A 14,368-nucleotide genomic window follows, 5' to 3' on the forward strand; every position below is an offset into this window, starting at 1 on the left:
GGGAATTAGTCAATGAATCTTGTAATAGTTGTTGATTGGTTGTGTTCTTGACTTTTCAAATGTTGATCGATGAAGATTTCATAAGTGGTGTTGGTGCAGTTATTACTAATGATTCTAATGTGCTTGTTGGTGTTTCCTAATTGTGTCCTATTTTTTTTTATGATATGTATTGATCATTGTGTGAGTTATTGGTGGTTTTCATGAACCGGTGATGATTTCTCTGTTATGCGATATTTATGGTGGTGTAGGGTGTTGCAGTTGATCTTGGAGTGATTTTTTATGGAGTTGAGCATTTGGGAATTTCAATTGGGACCATGTTATGTCATGTAAATCATTATATTGGTCTGGTGGTCAATCTTTATATTGTGTGATGTATTTTTGTAATTGTGAGTTGAGGGTTTAGCCGACCTTGTTGTCAAGGTTGATGAATTGTATATATAGGTGATATATTCATGTAATTTAGTGATAGAACTTGTATCTGCATTATCAGAGAGAGTGGTGTGTGTGTGAACAGTGATTCATTTTTTGGTATTGTGACTGAGCAGAGATTGGTGTGGTAGAGCATACATTTGTGCTTAACCGGAACTATAATCAGGAATTTGGAGATGTTATTCTTTCAATTCATTCCTTCCGGATTGTAGTTCGAATCTTGTTTTAAGTCAGTGAAACTTCTTTGAGGGTTGTAGCCTTCTGAGTCATTATCTTTTGAGCAGTGAGCTCTAGGTAGTGTGCCTAAATGCATGTTCATTCCCCATTGTATAATTTTCACATACTACTACAGAGTATCATCTTACTATGGGTAGGTTCCCACTATGGTTTTTCCCTTAACCAAGTTTTCCACGTCAAAATTCTTGGAGTTGTGTGTTGTGCTTTCAATTTGCTTATCTTTGTTATTGTTGTAGTTTATCAAATCTATATTTGTGATTAAATTTGTTAATATGGTGAGGACTGATTCACCCTCCCCCTCCCTCTTAGTCTTCCTTCATTGTTGTTGCCAACAATTGGTATCAGAGCTAGATCCACCGGAAGAAGCTTAACCGCTTGAGGAGATTTGGGATGGCAACTATCTTTAAGAAGGATAGTCTGAGATTTGATGGAAGTAACTATGCTATATGGAAGAACTGGATGAAGGTGCACTTGATATGTTTTGAAGAAGATCATTGGAAGATTACAAAGGATGCCTATTATGTTCCTCAAAATGGACTAGTTACTATTGTTGAAATGAAGGATGCTGAAAGTAACATCAGAGTGAAGGAAGCATTGCTTAGTGCCTTGACTAATTCAAAGATGACAAATGGAATGGGACTTTAGACTGCACGTGAGATCTGGGAGAAGCTTGAGACCCTGTATGAAGGAGACAAATAGGTGAAAGTTTCTAAGTTGAAGAGTTTGTAAGTAAAGTATGAGATGTTGAAGATGGGAGAAGATGAGAATATACACTCTTTCATGGATAAGGTGAATGACCTTGTCCTAGGTATTAGATGTGCCAATGAAACCCTTAAAGAAGATGAAATTGTTGCTAAGGTGTTAAGATCATTGCCTCCTCCTTACAAACATAAGGTAGCTGCTATTGATGAGATCCAGAGTGTGACTACATTGACAAGAGATATGTTGGTTGGAAAGATTGTTGCTTTTGAGCTAAGCGAGTTTGGAGAATCACATGGAAAGTCTGAGACAACATTTAGAGCATCAGCATCTATAAGAAGAAGTAGGATCCCGATGAGTGCATGATATCCAGATATGAAAGAGAGAGAAGAGATATGGAAGAACAAGAAAGAGAGCTAGATGAGCTTGAAGCATTGATTGCCCAAAGATTGCCTAAAGGAGCCAATAAGTAGGATGGAAAATTGCCTTTGAAATATTTCTCTTGTAATAAGATAGGACATTTTGCTTCTAGATGCCCGAAGAGAATGGCTAAATATGATAGGCATGATAAGTTTGGTAAGCATTATAGAAATGATAGATATGAGAAGCATGAAAAATATGATAAGCCTTACAAGTCTAACCGAAAGTATAGGAATCAGAAAAACTGTTATTATGTTTTTGATGAAGGTGTTATAGACGAAGAATCAGAAGGAGATGAATTTGTATTTCTTTCCATTAAGGAAGATGGACAGGTACCTGTTAATTCCAATGGCTATGATGTTGAGGAGAAAGCTTTAGCTGCTAAAGTTGAAGAAAGAGATGAATGGGTGATTGACAATGGTTGTTCACATCATATGACTGGTGATAAAAGAAAATTTGTGAGAATGGAAAGGTATGATGGTGTAATAGTAAGATTTAAAGATGACAAAGCCTGTGTGATCCATGGTAGAGGTTCTAGATCCTTTGATGGTAATCATAATACTGATGATGTCTTGTATGTTGAAGGTTTGTAGCATAATATTTTGAGTGTTGGATAGATGATTCATAAAGGTTATGATCTACAATTCAAGAATGGAAAATGTAAAATCCTAAATACCTTTGGTATAGAGATTGCATCTAGAACCAAGACTGAACGTAATATTTTTCACTTGAATGCTAGTGAGAAAAGTTGCTTGATTTCTCAGATTGATGAAAGTTGGTTGTGGCATAGGAGAATGTGTCATGTAAATTTTGATTCAATGATTAAGATCAGTTTTATTCAAGTTTTTAGATATCTACCTAAGATTGTTAAGCCTACCAATCCGATATGTAAAGAATGTTAGTTGGGTAAGCAAACAAGAATTTATTTCAAGAGCAAACAATATACATCTGATTGATTGCTAGATCTTGTCCACACTGACATGTGTGGACCTACAAATGTTAGAAGTGTGCAGGGAGATAGATACTTTATGTTGCTAATTGATGATTATTTTAGGATGATGTGGGTTGTCTTTTTGAAGTAAAAATCATAAGCATTGGATAAATTCAAAATATTCAAAGCAAAGGGTGAGACTGAGTCTGGATTGAAGGTAAAATGTCTGAGATCTGACAAAGGTGGAGAATTTTGTTCTAGTGAGTTTAATTTTTTATGTGAGAAGCATGGGATTAGGAGACAACTATATGCTCCTAGAACCCCTCAGCAGAATGGAGTTGTTGAAAGGAAGAATAGAACTGTCTTGGATGCTGCGACGACTATGTTGATTGAAGGGAGTGTTTTAAAAATCTACTGGAGAGAAGCTATTAGCACTGATGTTTACACATTCAATAGAGTACATATTAAAGGTGATACCGGTAAGACCCCTTATGAGTTATGGTTTGGTCATGTTCCTACCGCGAGATATTTCAGAGTATTTGGTAGAAAATGTTATATCAAGAGAGATAAGGACATAGGAAAGTTTGATGCTAGAAGTGATAAAGGAATTTTCTTGGGATATTCAACAAAGAGAAAATCCTATTGACGCTGCAATAAGAGACTGAGAAAGATAGTAGAAAGTGAAAATGTGAAGATGGATGAAAACCTTGGAAAAGAGATCAGAGAATGTGGATATGATAATGGTTAGCATATTATTCTAAACCCTATTCAGACTGAAGAGCCAAAGCAGAATGATCTGGTAGATATTGTTAATCCGTATGTTGCCACTGTAGGTGAAGATGTGCAGGAACCTGAAAATCAGAACAATCAGAAGACCCCAAGGTATGTAGGATTGAATCATTCAAAAAATCATATTATTGGTGATAAAAATAAGGGTGTGATGACTAGAAGAAGGTTAGTTGCTAAAGAAGTATGTTTGATTTCCAAAGTTGAACCTAAAGATGTTGTTGAAGCTTGCAAAGATAAAAATTGGATGAGAGCTATGAAAGAATTAGATCGGATTGAAAAGAACAACACTTGGGATCTTTTGCCTAGACCTAAGGATAAGAATGTTATTGGTACTAAATGGGTATTCAGGAACAAATTGAATGAAGTCGGTGAAGTTGTCAGAAATAAAGCTAGACTGGTTTGCAAAGGATATTCACAGAAAGAATGAATTGACTATGAGGAGACATTTACTTTGGTGGCCAGGCTTGAAGCCATTAGACTATTGCTTGCATATGTTGCTTATAAAGATTTCAAGGTATATCATATGGATGTCAAATCTACCTTTTTGAATGGTGATCTTGAGGAAGAGGTTTACATTGAACAACCTAATGGATTTTCATTATCAGATGATGGAGACATGGTATGTAAGCTAAATAAAGCTCTTTATAGATTGAAACAAGCCCCTAGATACTCGTATGCTAGATTAGATAAATATTTGTTGAAATTGGGATTTAATAAAGGTGTTGTTGATAGTAATTTGTACTTTAAGATTGAGAATGATAACATCTTGATCATTGAAGTCTTTGTTGATGATATTATTTTTGGAGGAGATGATAACTTGAGCATGAAGTTTGTTGGTGATATGCAAAAAGAATTTGAGATGTCTATGATTTGAGAGATGAAAATTTTCTTAGGCTTGCAGATTTCACAGACTGGAAAATGTATATTTATATCTCAAACTAAATATGTGAAGGAATTGCTAAAGAAGTTTGGGTTAGATGACTCCAAACCTGTTGGAACTCCTATGGTGACTGGTTGTAAATTGTCTAAGAATGATGAATCTCTGAAAGCTAATCAGAGTTTGTACAGATCTATGGTTGGTGGACTGCTATATCTTACTCAAACTAGGTTGGACATTATGCATGTTGTGTTCAGGGCTGCTAGATATGAAGCTGGTCTGAAAGAGAGTCATGTCACTCTTGTTAAGAGAATATTCAGATACTTAAAGGGAACTATGGACTATGGTTTGTGGTTTTCGGGAATGATGATTTCATGTTATGTGCTTACACTGATGTTGATTGGGTTGGTGATGTAGATGACAGGAAGAGCACTATCGGTGGAGAGTTATTTTCAGGTAAGAAGTTGGTTTCATGGGCTAGTAAGAAATAAGATTCAATGTCCTTATCTATTGTTGAAGTTGAGTACATTGTTTCTGCTAGTAATTGCACTCAGGTAGTTTGGATGAAGCAAATGTTGAAGGATATTATCTATGATGAGCCTACTGTCATATACTATGATAATTCGAGTGCTATTAACATGTCAAAGAATCTGGTGCAACATTCAAAGAATAAACATGTGTCAATCAAATAGCATAGCTTGAGAGAACAAGTCAGTGAAGAGAAAGTCAAGTTGGAGTATGTATTTACAAAGGAACAAATTGCTGATATTTTCACTAAGCCTTTGTCTGCAAATATATATGTCTATTTGAGAGACAAGTTAGGGGTATCTACCCCTCCTGGTGAGAATTAGATGCATCATGTTGCATCAATCTGGTGGACTTCAGAGCCTTATCTTTCTATCCATATTGGTGAGTTGGTGTTGCTCCTCTGGTGGAGTAGTTTGTGTTTTAGGGGGAGAGATTCTTGAGATTCATGTTTCTGTTTTGGGAGAGAGAGTTTGGTTTTCTATTTTGGGATCTTTGGCATTGCTGTCAAATGGGGAGAGAGATCATGTGAAAAACTTATTTATCTGTCTTGATCTTTGGGGGAGTTTGTTGGAGATATCTTCTTTCTTTGCATTGATTATTTTTGCACATTCATATGTTGCCATCAATGCCAAGGGAGATTGTTGGATATTGTGGAGATTGTTGGACATTGCTACTGCTAGGATATGTTGTTATCGTTGATGTCAACATGTTCCTATGATTCTCTTCGGTGATTACAGATTGAGAAGATCTTATGATCCGGTTTGCAGTTTTGTATTGCTAATCAGTGCTTTGCAGAGTTCAATATTTCCTCCAGTATTCTTCCGGTGTGATCAGATCTTGAGTTCGGCCTTTGGTATATTGTTTGGGATGGTCTTGTGTATCTTCATTTCAGATGGATCATGTTTTGGTGCTCTAAAATTTATCTCTCTTCGTAACAGTTGCTGATTGGTTGTGTTCTTCAGTTTTCGGATGTTGATCAATGAAAATTTGATAAGTGGTGTTGGTGCATCTATTACTGATGATTCTAACGTGCTTGTTGGTATTTCCGAACTGTGTCTTCTTTTTTTTGATGATCTACATTGGTCGTTGTGTGGTTTATTGGTGGTTTTCATGAACCAGTGTTGATTTTCATGCTATCTGGTATTTATGGTGGTGTAGCGTGTTGCGGTTGATCTTGGCGTGATTTCCGGTGGAGTTGAGAATTTGGGAATTTCAATTGGGACCATGTTATGTCATGTAAATCATTATATTGGTTTGGTGGTCGATCTTTGTATCATGTGATGTAATTTTATAATTGTGAGTTGAGGGTTTAGCCGACCTTGTTGTCAAGGTTGATGAATTATATATAGGTGATATATTCATGTAATTTAGTGATAGAAGTTGTGTCTGTATTATTAGAGAGAAGTGTGTGTACAAATAGTGATTCATCCTTTGATATTATGATTGAGCAGAGATTGATGTGGCAGAGCAGAGATTTGTCCTTAACTGAAACTATAATCGGGCATTTGGAGATGTTATTCTTTCAATTCATTCCCTCTGGATTGGAGTCCAAATCTTTTTGTAAGTCAGTGAGACTTCCCTGAGGGTTGTAGCCTTTCGGGTCATTATCTTTTGAGCAGTGAGCTCTAGGTAGTGTGCCTGAATGCATGTGCATTCCCCATTATAATATTTTCACATACTACTGCAAAGTATCATCTTATTGTGGGTAGGTTTTCACTATGGTTTTTCCCTTAATCAGGTCTTCCACATCAAAAATCTTGGTGTTGTATGTTGTGCTTTCAATTTTCTTATCTTTGTTATTGTTGTATTTTATCATATTTGTATTTGTGATTAAGTTTGTTAATCTGGTGAAGGCTGATTCACCCCCCCCCCTCTCAGTCTTCCTTCATTATTGTTGCCAACAATATGTTCATGACATAATATTTGGAGGTGCAGAAGATTTCCTAGTGAGATGCAAAAAGAATTTGAGATGTCCATGATTGGTGAGTTGAATTTATTTCTTGGTTTGCAAGTTAATTAGAATGATAAAGGAATTTTAATTTCTCATTCTAAGTACATCAAAGAGTTGTTAAAGAAGTTTGGGTTGGAGAATTCCAAATCGATGTGTACACCTATGACCACCAAATGTAAGTTAACCAAGGATGAAAAATCTCCTAAGGTAGATGCAAGTCAGTACAAATCAATGATTGGAGGACTGATATATCTAACTGTTACCAGACCGGATATCATGTATGCATATGTTTGGCAACCAGATTTCAGCAAGAACCAAAAGAATCACATGTTGTGGTAATGAAGAGGATTTTCACATATCTTAAAGGAACAAAAGAGTTTGGTTTGTGGTATCCCAAGAGCTCATATTTTACCTTGATAACTTATACAGATGTTGACTAGAGTAGAAGTGTTGATGACAGAAAAGGTACAAGTGGAGGAGCATTCTTTCTTGGCTCCCGATTGGTTTCTTAATCAAGTAAGAAGAAAGGCTTTGTGCCCCTATCTATAGCAGAAGAAAAATACATTGCAGCATCTTCATGTTGCACACAGATCTTATGGATGAAGCAAACTTTGAAGGACATTGGTGTAAAGTTTGATGATCCTATCTCAATCATGTATGATAATACTAGTGCAATAAATATTTCAAAGAATCTGGTATAGCATTCCAAAACAAAGCATATATCTATCAAGTACCATTTCTTGAGGGAAAAAGTGTTGAAATAAAGTCAAACTTAAGTACGTACCTACAAAGGACCAAATTGCAGATATCTTTAGTAAGGCGTTGTGCAAAGATACTTTTGAGTATCTCTAGTAGAAGTTAGGGGTATTACCACTTTCCAATTTGAACTAATGTGCATTTTGATGTGCATTGGTCCAGTGAGAAGTTTGCATATTCATTTTTGGACTGATGCTTGAGTGCTTCCTCTCAGGGGGGAGCAAGAGTGAGTTTCTTAGGTGGAGTTTTGCTCACCTTGTCATTATTGTCAAAGGGGGAGAGAGATTATAATGGTTATGTTTATTGTCTTGATGGATGTCATTGATGGATATTGTCATCAATGACAAAGGGGAGATTGTTAGCATTATGTTATATGTTGTCATTGATATCAAATCCTATGGTCCAGATTAGGTTCGAATGTGATATTTTGAGCAGCAGTATATGTATAAGATGTTATTAAGCGTTCGGAGGTTTCTCGGATTTTCTAGATGTCTTGGTTTTTTGAAGATGTGTTTCTCATTGCTATTCTTGGGTCCGGATTGGTCTAGAAGTAGATTTTTTTGGCTCAGACATTGAAGTTGTGTAACGATAGTTGTATAGTGTGTGGATAATATTTTAGGTCTGGATTTGGTGATGTTCCTAACATGTTTATATGGTCAATAGGGAACATTGTAATGAGGTCAACTTCTCATTCCTTCTCACCACCGAAATATTTAGTAGAGACCTATTTTAGATCTTTGTCTTGGCCAACATTGAGGATTATGTTTTTTTGGAGACAACATATTAAAGAGTTTGATCTAGATAAGTTTGTGTGTGGATTTTTGTATTGAAGACATGCGAGATTGAAAGAATCCAATTGTTGTGTTGAGTTGTGTTGCATATTGATACCTGAAGCAATTTTGGTTGTGCAAATTGTATTTCAGTGGTGCATTCTCTTGTATCTTTCTCTCTTTGGTAGAGAGCCTTTCTAGGCAGTGAGCGCTCTGGCAGTGAGCCCTCTCGAAGTGATCATCTTGATAGTGAGCCATCCTTTGTAAAAATCACCTTAACCCGTGTCACCTTAACCAGTGTTTATATATTGAGAATTAGCATTCTTTGTGGTTTTTACCTTCTTGGGTTTTCCACGTAAATTATGGTGTTTTTTGTGTCTAATATGTTATGTGCATATGTTTTTATATTTATTTGTTTTATTGATTTCGCTAGTTGTTCCAGATATGTGAATAAAGTTTAAAAGAGGATTTTAGTGTCAACTGATTCACACACCCCCCCCCCTCAGTTGCCTAGATATTCAACAAATAGAACTAACCCTTGTGAAGACCATAGTAGACTAGTTAAATGTAGAAAATAAATCCAAGGATACATAAATTGCATGGATTATGAAAGATCTTGGAGAGCTTGTGACAAAAGACACACTCTAACAAGAACAAAGTGAAAAAGAAAAGTTACAAATGGAATTGGAAGAGGCTCAAACCCTAAATTATATCTTGAAGGAGAAAAATGACCACATTAAAAATGCTTCAAGAAAGGGTCGTAGAGTTATCCCGAGGTCAGCAAAGTCTTTATGACTCTATGAACCTACACCAACTACTACAACAAGAGGCCCTAGACAAAGACCAACACATATATTAACTCAAGGAAGAACTATCCTGTAGCTTACAAACATCCTCCCTATGATCGAACAATTGTCTATTTTTTATTGGGAGACAATCAAGAATATAGCCTCACACCTAAATTTTTTACTCAAATTTATAGAAAACTCACAAAAGTCAAGTGTAGAGGTGAGTGCCACTTATGAGTAGGTTCTCTCCTTAGTCACTCCTACGTCAAGGATTCACAATTGCTTATGGAGAAGTTATATTGTGCAGCTGGGGAAACCCTTTGGGTAATGGGAGTTGACGACAGAAGACAACGGTGATGAATGTTATTGAATTTTTAAGTTACAATAAAGCCAGCCTAAAATGCAAGGCATGCCTAAACATCTTGGAGCATATAGTGAAAGCAATGAAGGGGCACATTGAACAATTAGTCCAGTTGGGACTCTCCTCTCCTTTCCTTGTAGATAATACCATCCTTTCGGAGATAAAAAAAAAATATCTATTGTAGAATAAGTAGAAAGATCAAATAACATTCCAGGGATTGAGCCAGGAACCAAATGTGTCCAAAGTAGAAAGAATCTTGCAGTCACTTTCTTTGTTGGAATTCCAAATGAGGGTTGTTGTGTTGAGTTTGAATAATTTCTCATTTAAAGAAATCATTGATTTAAATAAAATAAAAATTAGGTGCTCAAGAAAAAGGTGCAGCCTTATAAGGACAAGTGGATAACCCTACAATCTGCCCTTTAGAATCTCTAATTGCACAAGTTTCCCCTTTTTTGTTGTTTTGTGTTTTTAAATATGAACCAAGGTTTTGGGTTCTTTCCTCCACAGGCGAAAGTCCCCTAAAAGTGACGATAAGTTGTAAATACAATCTATATTTTTACTAGGTTTTGTGAAGAGGTATTGATAGAAACAATGTAAATATTTATACCTTGACCCGTTTCCACTTTGGTCTTGGTGTCTTTCCTTACCCAATTGACATGTTTTCTTTTAGGTCATACATTATTCTCCCAAGTAGCTAAGTAAAATATTGTGCTAAGTGACCATGTGTCACTCCTGTGCATTTTCTCCTTAAAGAATATGCGCAAGTTTTTTTCCCAAAGAGCACCAAGTGGTGGCTTTGCATGCCATAATGCATACATCAAATACGAAGGAACTTTTTGATGTGATTACACACAATAAACCACATGTCGCAATGACACATGTTTGAGGATAATTTTAATACAATGCAACTTTTGAGTTGCACCATTGGTAGTTGTTGTCAATGACTCAGTTGGTGGGGTCATTTCTAGAAGGAGAGGAAGGAGCCACATGGTGCAACCATGCTCATATGAAAGGTGTGAAATTATCTCATTTTTTGAAGGTGCGCCATTGGTTAAAAATAGAAGATGTCTTCACAGCCTAGTCTATGCTAGCAATAGATGGAGAAGATAGTTGTCACCACATCAACCAAGTTCCAATCAATGCTAAAACATAATGTTGTTGGCATTCAGTAAGGGAGCCTAGACACCATACACATCCAAGAGGGTGACCATCATTTTTCTAAGAAGTCATTGTAACAGTCACATTATGGGAGTTGCACGTTTAAGGTTCAAGTACATTTTTGTTGTCTAGAGATCTCTGCAAGTTTTTAGAAGGGCCAAGTATTTATATTTTTGCCAATTACATTATGAGGGGGCTTCACAACATTTCACAAGATTTTTTTTATCAATTTAAGTAATAATAGTAGTAATAGTTTAAGTAGAAGATTGAATATATTAAAATGTGCACTAGTCACCTTTCTAATATGTTCTAATCTAATTATTGAGAAGATTCAATACTCTGTGTTCAGCCATTTGGAGCAGTTAGTTACTAGAACTATTGAATTTGCTTTTATGGTATTTATTATGTACTCATGTTTTGGGACTTGAATTATGTTTTCCCTTTTAAACTCTCACGAATGCTTGCAAAACTAGGAGTATACTATGCTCTAAAATTGTGAATCCCACTAAATTTTTGGTGTTTCACCTTAGAATAATTTTACAAGTTTTATTTTGTTTATTTATTCTCTATCCCTTTTCCTCCCCCAAAATTTAAGAGTTGGCTTCTAAAATCTTGAAGGTTGTTTCATATAGGACAATTAAGTCCCCTATTCATGAAACTTCCCATAGGTTATACTCTTAAGTGTTTGTTCAAAAGATAAACACTAATTAAGTCTAGAAACATACATAAATGACAACATAAACTACTAAAATAAAATTATAACACACAACCCACTGAAAGCTACAAAAATGGAACATGGACACAAAGGTGCACCTCTGATAGCAAGCAGAGCCTAAAAGTGTCGAATATGACTGGAGGGAACCCTAGTCTAGAGGATACCCAGTTATGGAGATTGGTCAAATCTAGGACCAATGGACTCAAAACTTATATTTCTGAAAAAAAATTATCAAAATATGAAAGACTAGAGTGTTGGGCACCCCTATGCAAGTCTCTTCTCATGAATTTATTGTGTTAGTCTCTATCTTTGTAAACATTATCTTCATGTACCTGCAAACTCTCATGAAATTCTAATATATGAACTTGAAAAAGCAATAAAAAGGGGGAAAATGGTTGTAGCTATATAGGAGCTTGCCTTATTCAAGACCCTTCTTTGGTGTTCCCACCTCCATAGATAGCCAAGTTGAATTTGAGATAAAAGTGTGTGCTCTCTGAACCTTTTGTGTGTCTAAGATTGTGGCAAGTAATAATGTGCATAAACATGAAAAGGAAATCCTACTCAAGCATGTTTGAGTGCGCCTTACATAAATCAATCAAAAGGTGGTGTACAAACCAACTCAAGACTGTATAAGCATGTAAATAAATGATTAATATAATATTTGAAGCTAAAACTTATAAATGCAAGAAAAACATAGGACCGTAGAAATCCCTTGAGGAGAGATACAAGCCAATTAGCATTTAGTGATTCCCTATCATCCTTCAATATTCCCTAAATCTTCAATCATCTTTGTAATGATGGTGAATGAACAATGTTAAATATTTGATGTTGTTGATTATGCTTCAAATTTATAGACTTATATGATCAATTTGGTAGAGGTTATCTATTACTAAGATTGTATATACAAATGAGGAAAGCTACTTAATTTGATATGACTCATGAGGTTGAAATTTTGAAATATCTTAGTGGGACAAGAGTGATGGGTGCCTTGTTCCCACTAAAATGAGTTGTCTCAAAGGGAGATGCAAGTATCTAGGCCTACACTATTATATCTAGTCCTAATTTTAATTTTGTGATGATAACTAAATGCAGAATAAGATAATTAAGTTTTAAAAATGGGATAGGACGCATCTCCTTGAGTTAAGGGGTAAATTCAAGGCTAGAAATTGTTCTAAATTTATCTAGGGGAGTGTAAACTAAAGCAAGTGCTAAGGAGAGTGTGAAATTGAGATCGCAGTTAAGGAGTATAATTTATTAAACTACTACTATGGTTGAAAGAAATAATGATTAGATAGAGAGAAAAATAGTCATTTAAAGTGTCTTTAAATGATTAAATAAATAGCTTTTCTAGAAACTTATCTTAGAAAGTAAAATCCCTACATAACCTAGTAAATGTTGATAGACATGTTTGTGTGTCTCCTTTTCCATTATGACTTTTAAGGTGTGATACCTCAAACCAAATGGAAAGAGGTGTAGATAGGATGTTATGTGATGATGGACTTGATGATAATAAGGTATGTTTATAGGTTAAGAGGTGGTAGATAAGGAAGAAGTTTACTACTATAAATTATTCATATTTTGTATTAAATGATCTATTATGGATCTGTGGTATGCAAAAGTTTGATAGAAGAAATAGTGGTAGTAATTCCTAAAAAGGGATGCAAAAGAAAATATTGTTAAGGCAAATTCTATGAAGTATCAAGGAAGGTGGTGAAAGGAATCAATGACAAAGACTAGGATATAGTAATGAACCCATATAAGTTGATGGAGTTACACTATATCTTGAAAGTGATACCATCCACATTTTTTGTCTAAATTCCACATACAAATGATGAGCCATGCAGACACTTCGAGTAGGCATAAACATGGATATTAGGTTATGAGTTATCTTATAAAGAGAGTCTTGGATTTTCTCATGTGTATCCATTGATGTGGAAATAACACAATTAAAAATTAGGGCTAGGCCAGACAAGAAATTGAGGCCCTCGAGATGACGATATAAGATGATTTACATGAGATATAGGATAAGGCCAATGATATTGAATACACTTTGATGCAGGATCATCCTGGGTGTAAGAGAAATCCTGCATCACTAGAAAATATTGTTATAGTTTTTCAATAAGGGCTAATAGTGTCAGGGTTACTATTTTTGGCAAGGTTACTATATTTAGTAAGTTGTTAGTTCTGCATGAAATCTTACACAGACCTCTTGAATTGTGAAATGAATCCAACGGTAAAGGAATTACTCCAATATCTTGTGACATTAGAGAGATATTCAAGTTTTTTGGAAAAATTCTCCAATAAAACTTCAAATGCATTTTTTAGGGCCTTGGAGGCTTTGGATGGGCTCAAAAGTTGACCTAATAGCCACTGTAGGTCTCCTTACAAGCTTACCAATGATGTATGATAATTGAAGATTCAACAATTGGTTTGAAATTTATGGTCCTCAAAGCTTCACGTATCAAAAATTTAATAAAATATTTTGTTAACACAAAATTTGGTCAATTAGTGTTTTGACACCCAAAAATAGGGAATTCCACATTCTCGAACATTCTATGGTGCTTTACATTCTAGATTAAGAAGGTGAATGGAGGTCACAAGAAGACAATTCCAATAATGTTAATTGTGGCTCTAGCTTGCAAATTATTGTAATGAGAAAGCCCACGTGGCTATAACATGTTATTTTTTGAAAGTTGTAATTCCGTTTTATTGAGATAATAGAAAGAAAGTGTTTCCTTCATTGCATTTTCTATTTATTTATTTGTTGTTGATGTGTGTTTGAGTTTGTAAGGGGAGTACCCTTTATTAAGTGGTATCAGAGTATAATTTCTTGAGTGTATAAACAAATCACCAAACGTGAGGTAGTTTGAACTTGGACTATGGTTGTGGATTTGTGAGGAAAGTGAGAGAAATGCCTCCATGAAGGAACTATGGTGGAAGAAATATTAGTGTGACAGAA

This window comes from Cryptomeria japonica, chromosome 10 (assembly GCF_030272615.1).
Source record: "Cryptomeria japonica chromosome 10, Sugi_1.0, whole genome shotgun sequence".
NCBI lineage: Eukaryota > Viridiplantae > Streptophyta > Pinopsida > Cupressales > Cupressaceae > Cryptomeria > Cryptomeria japonica.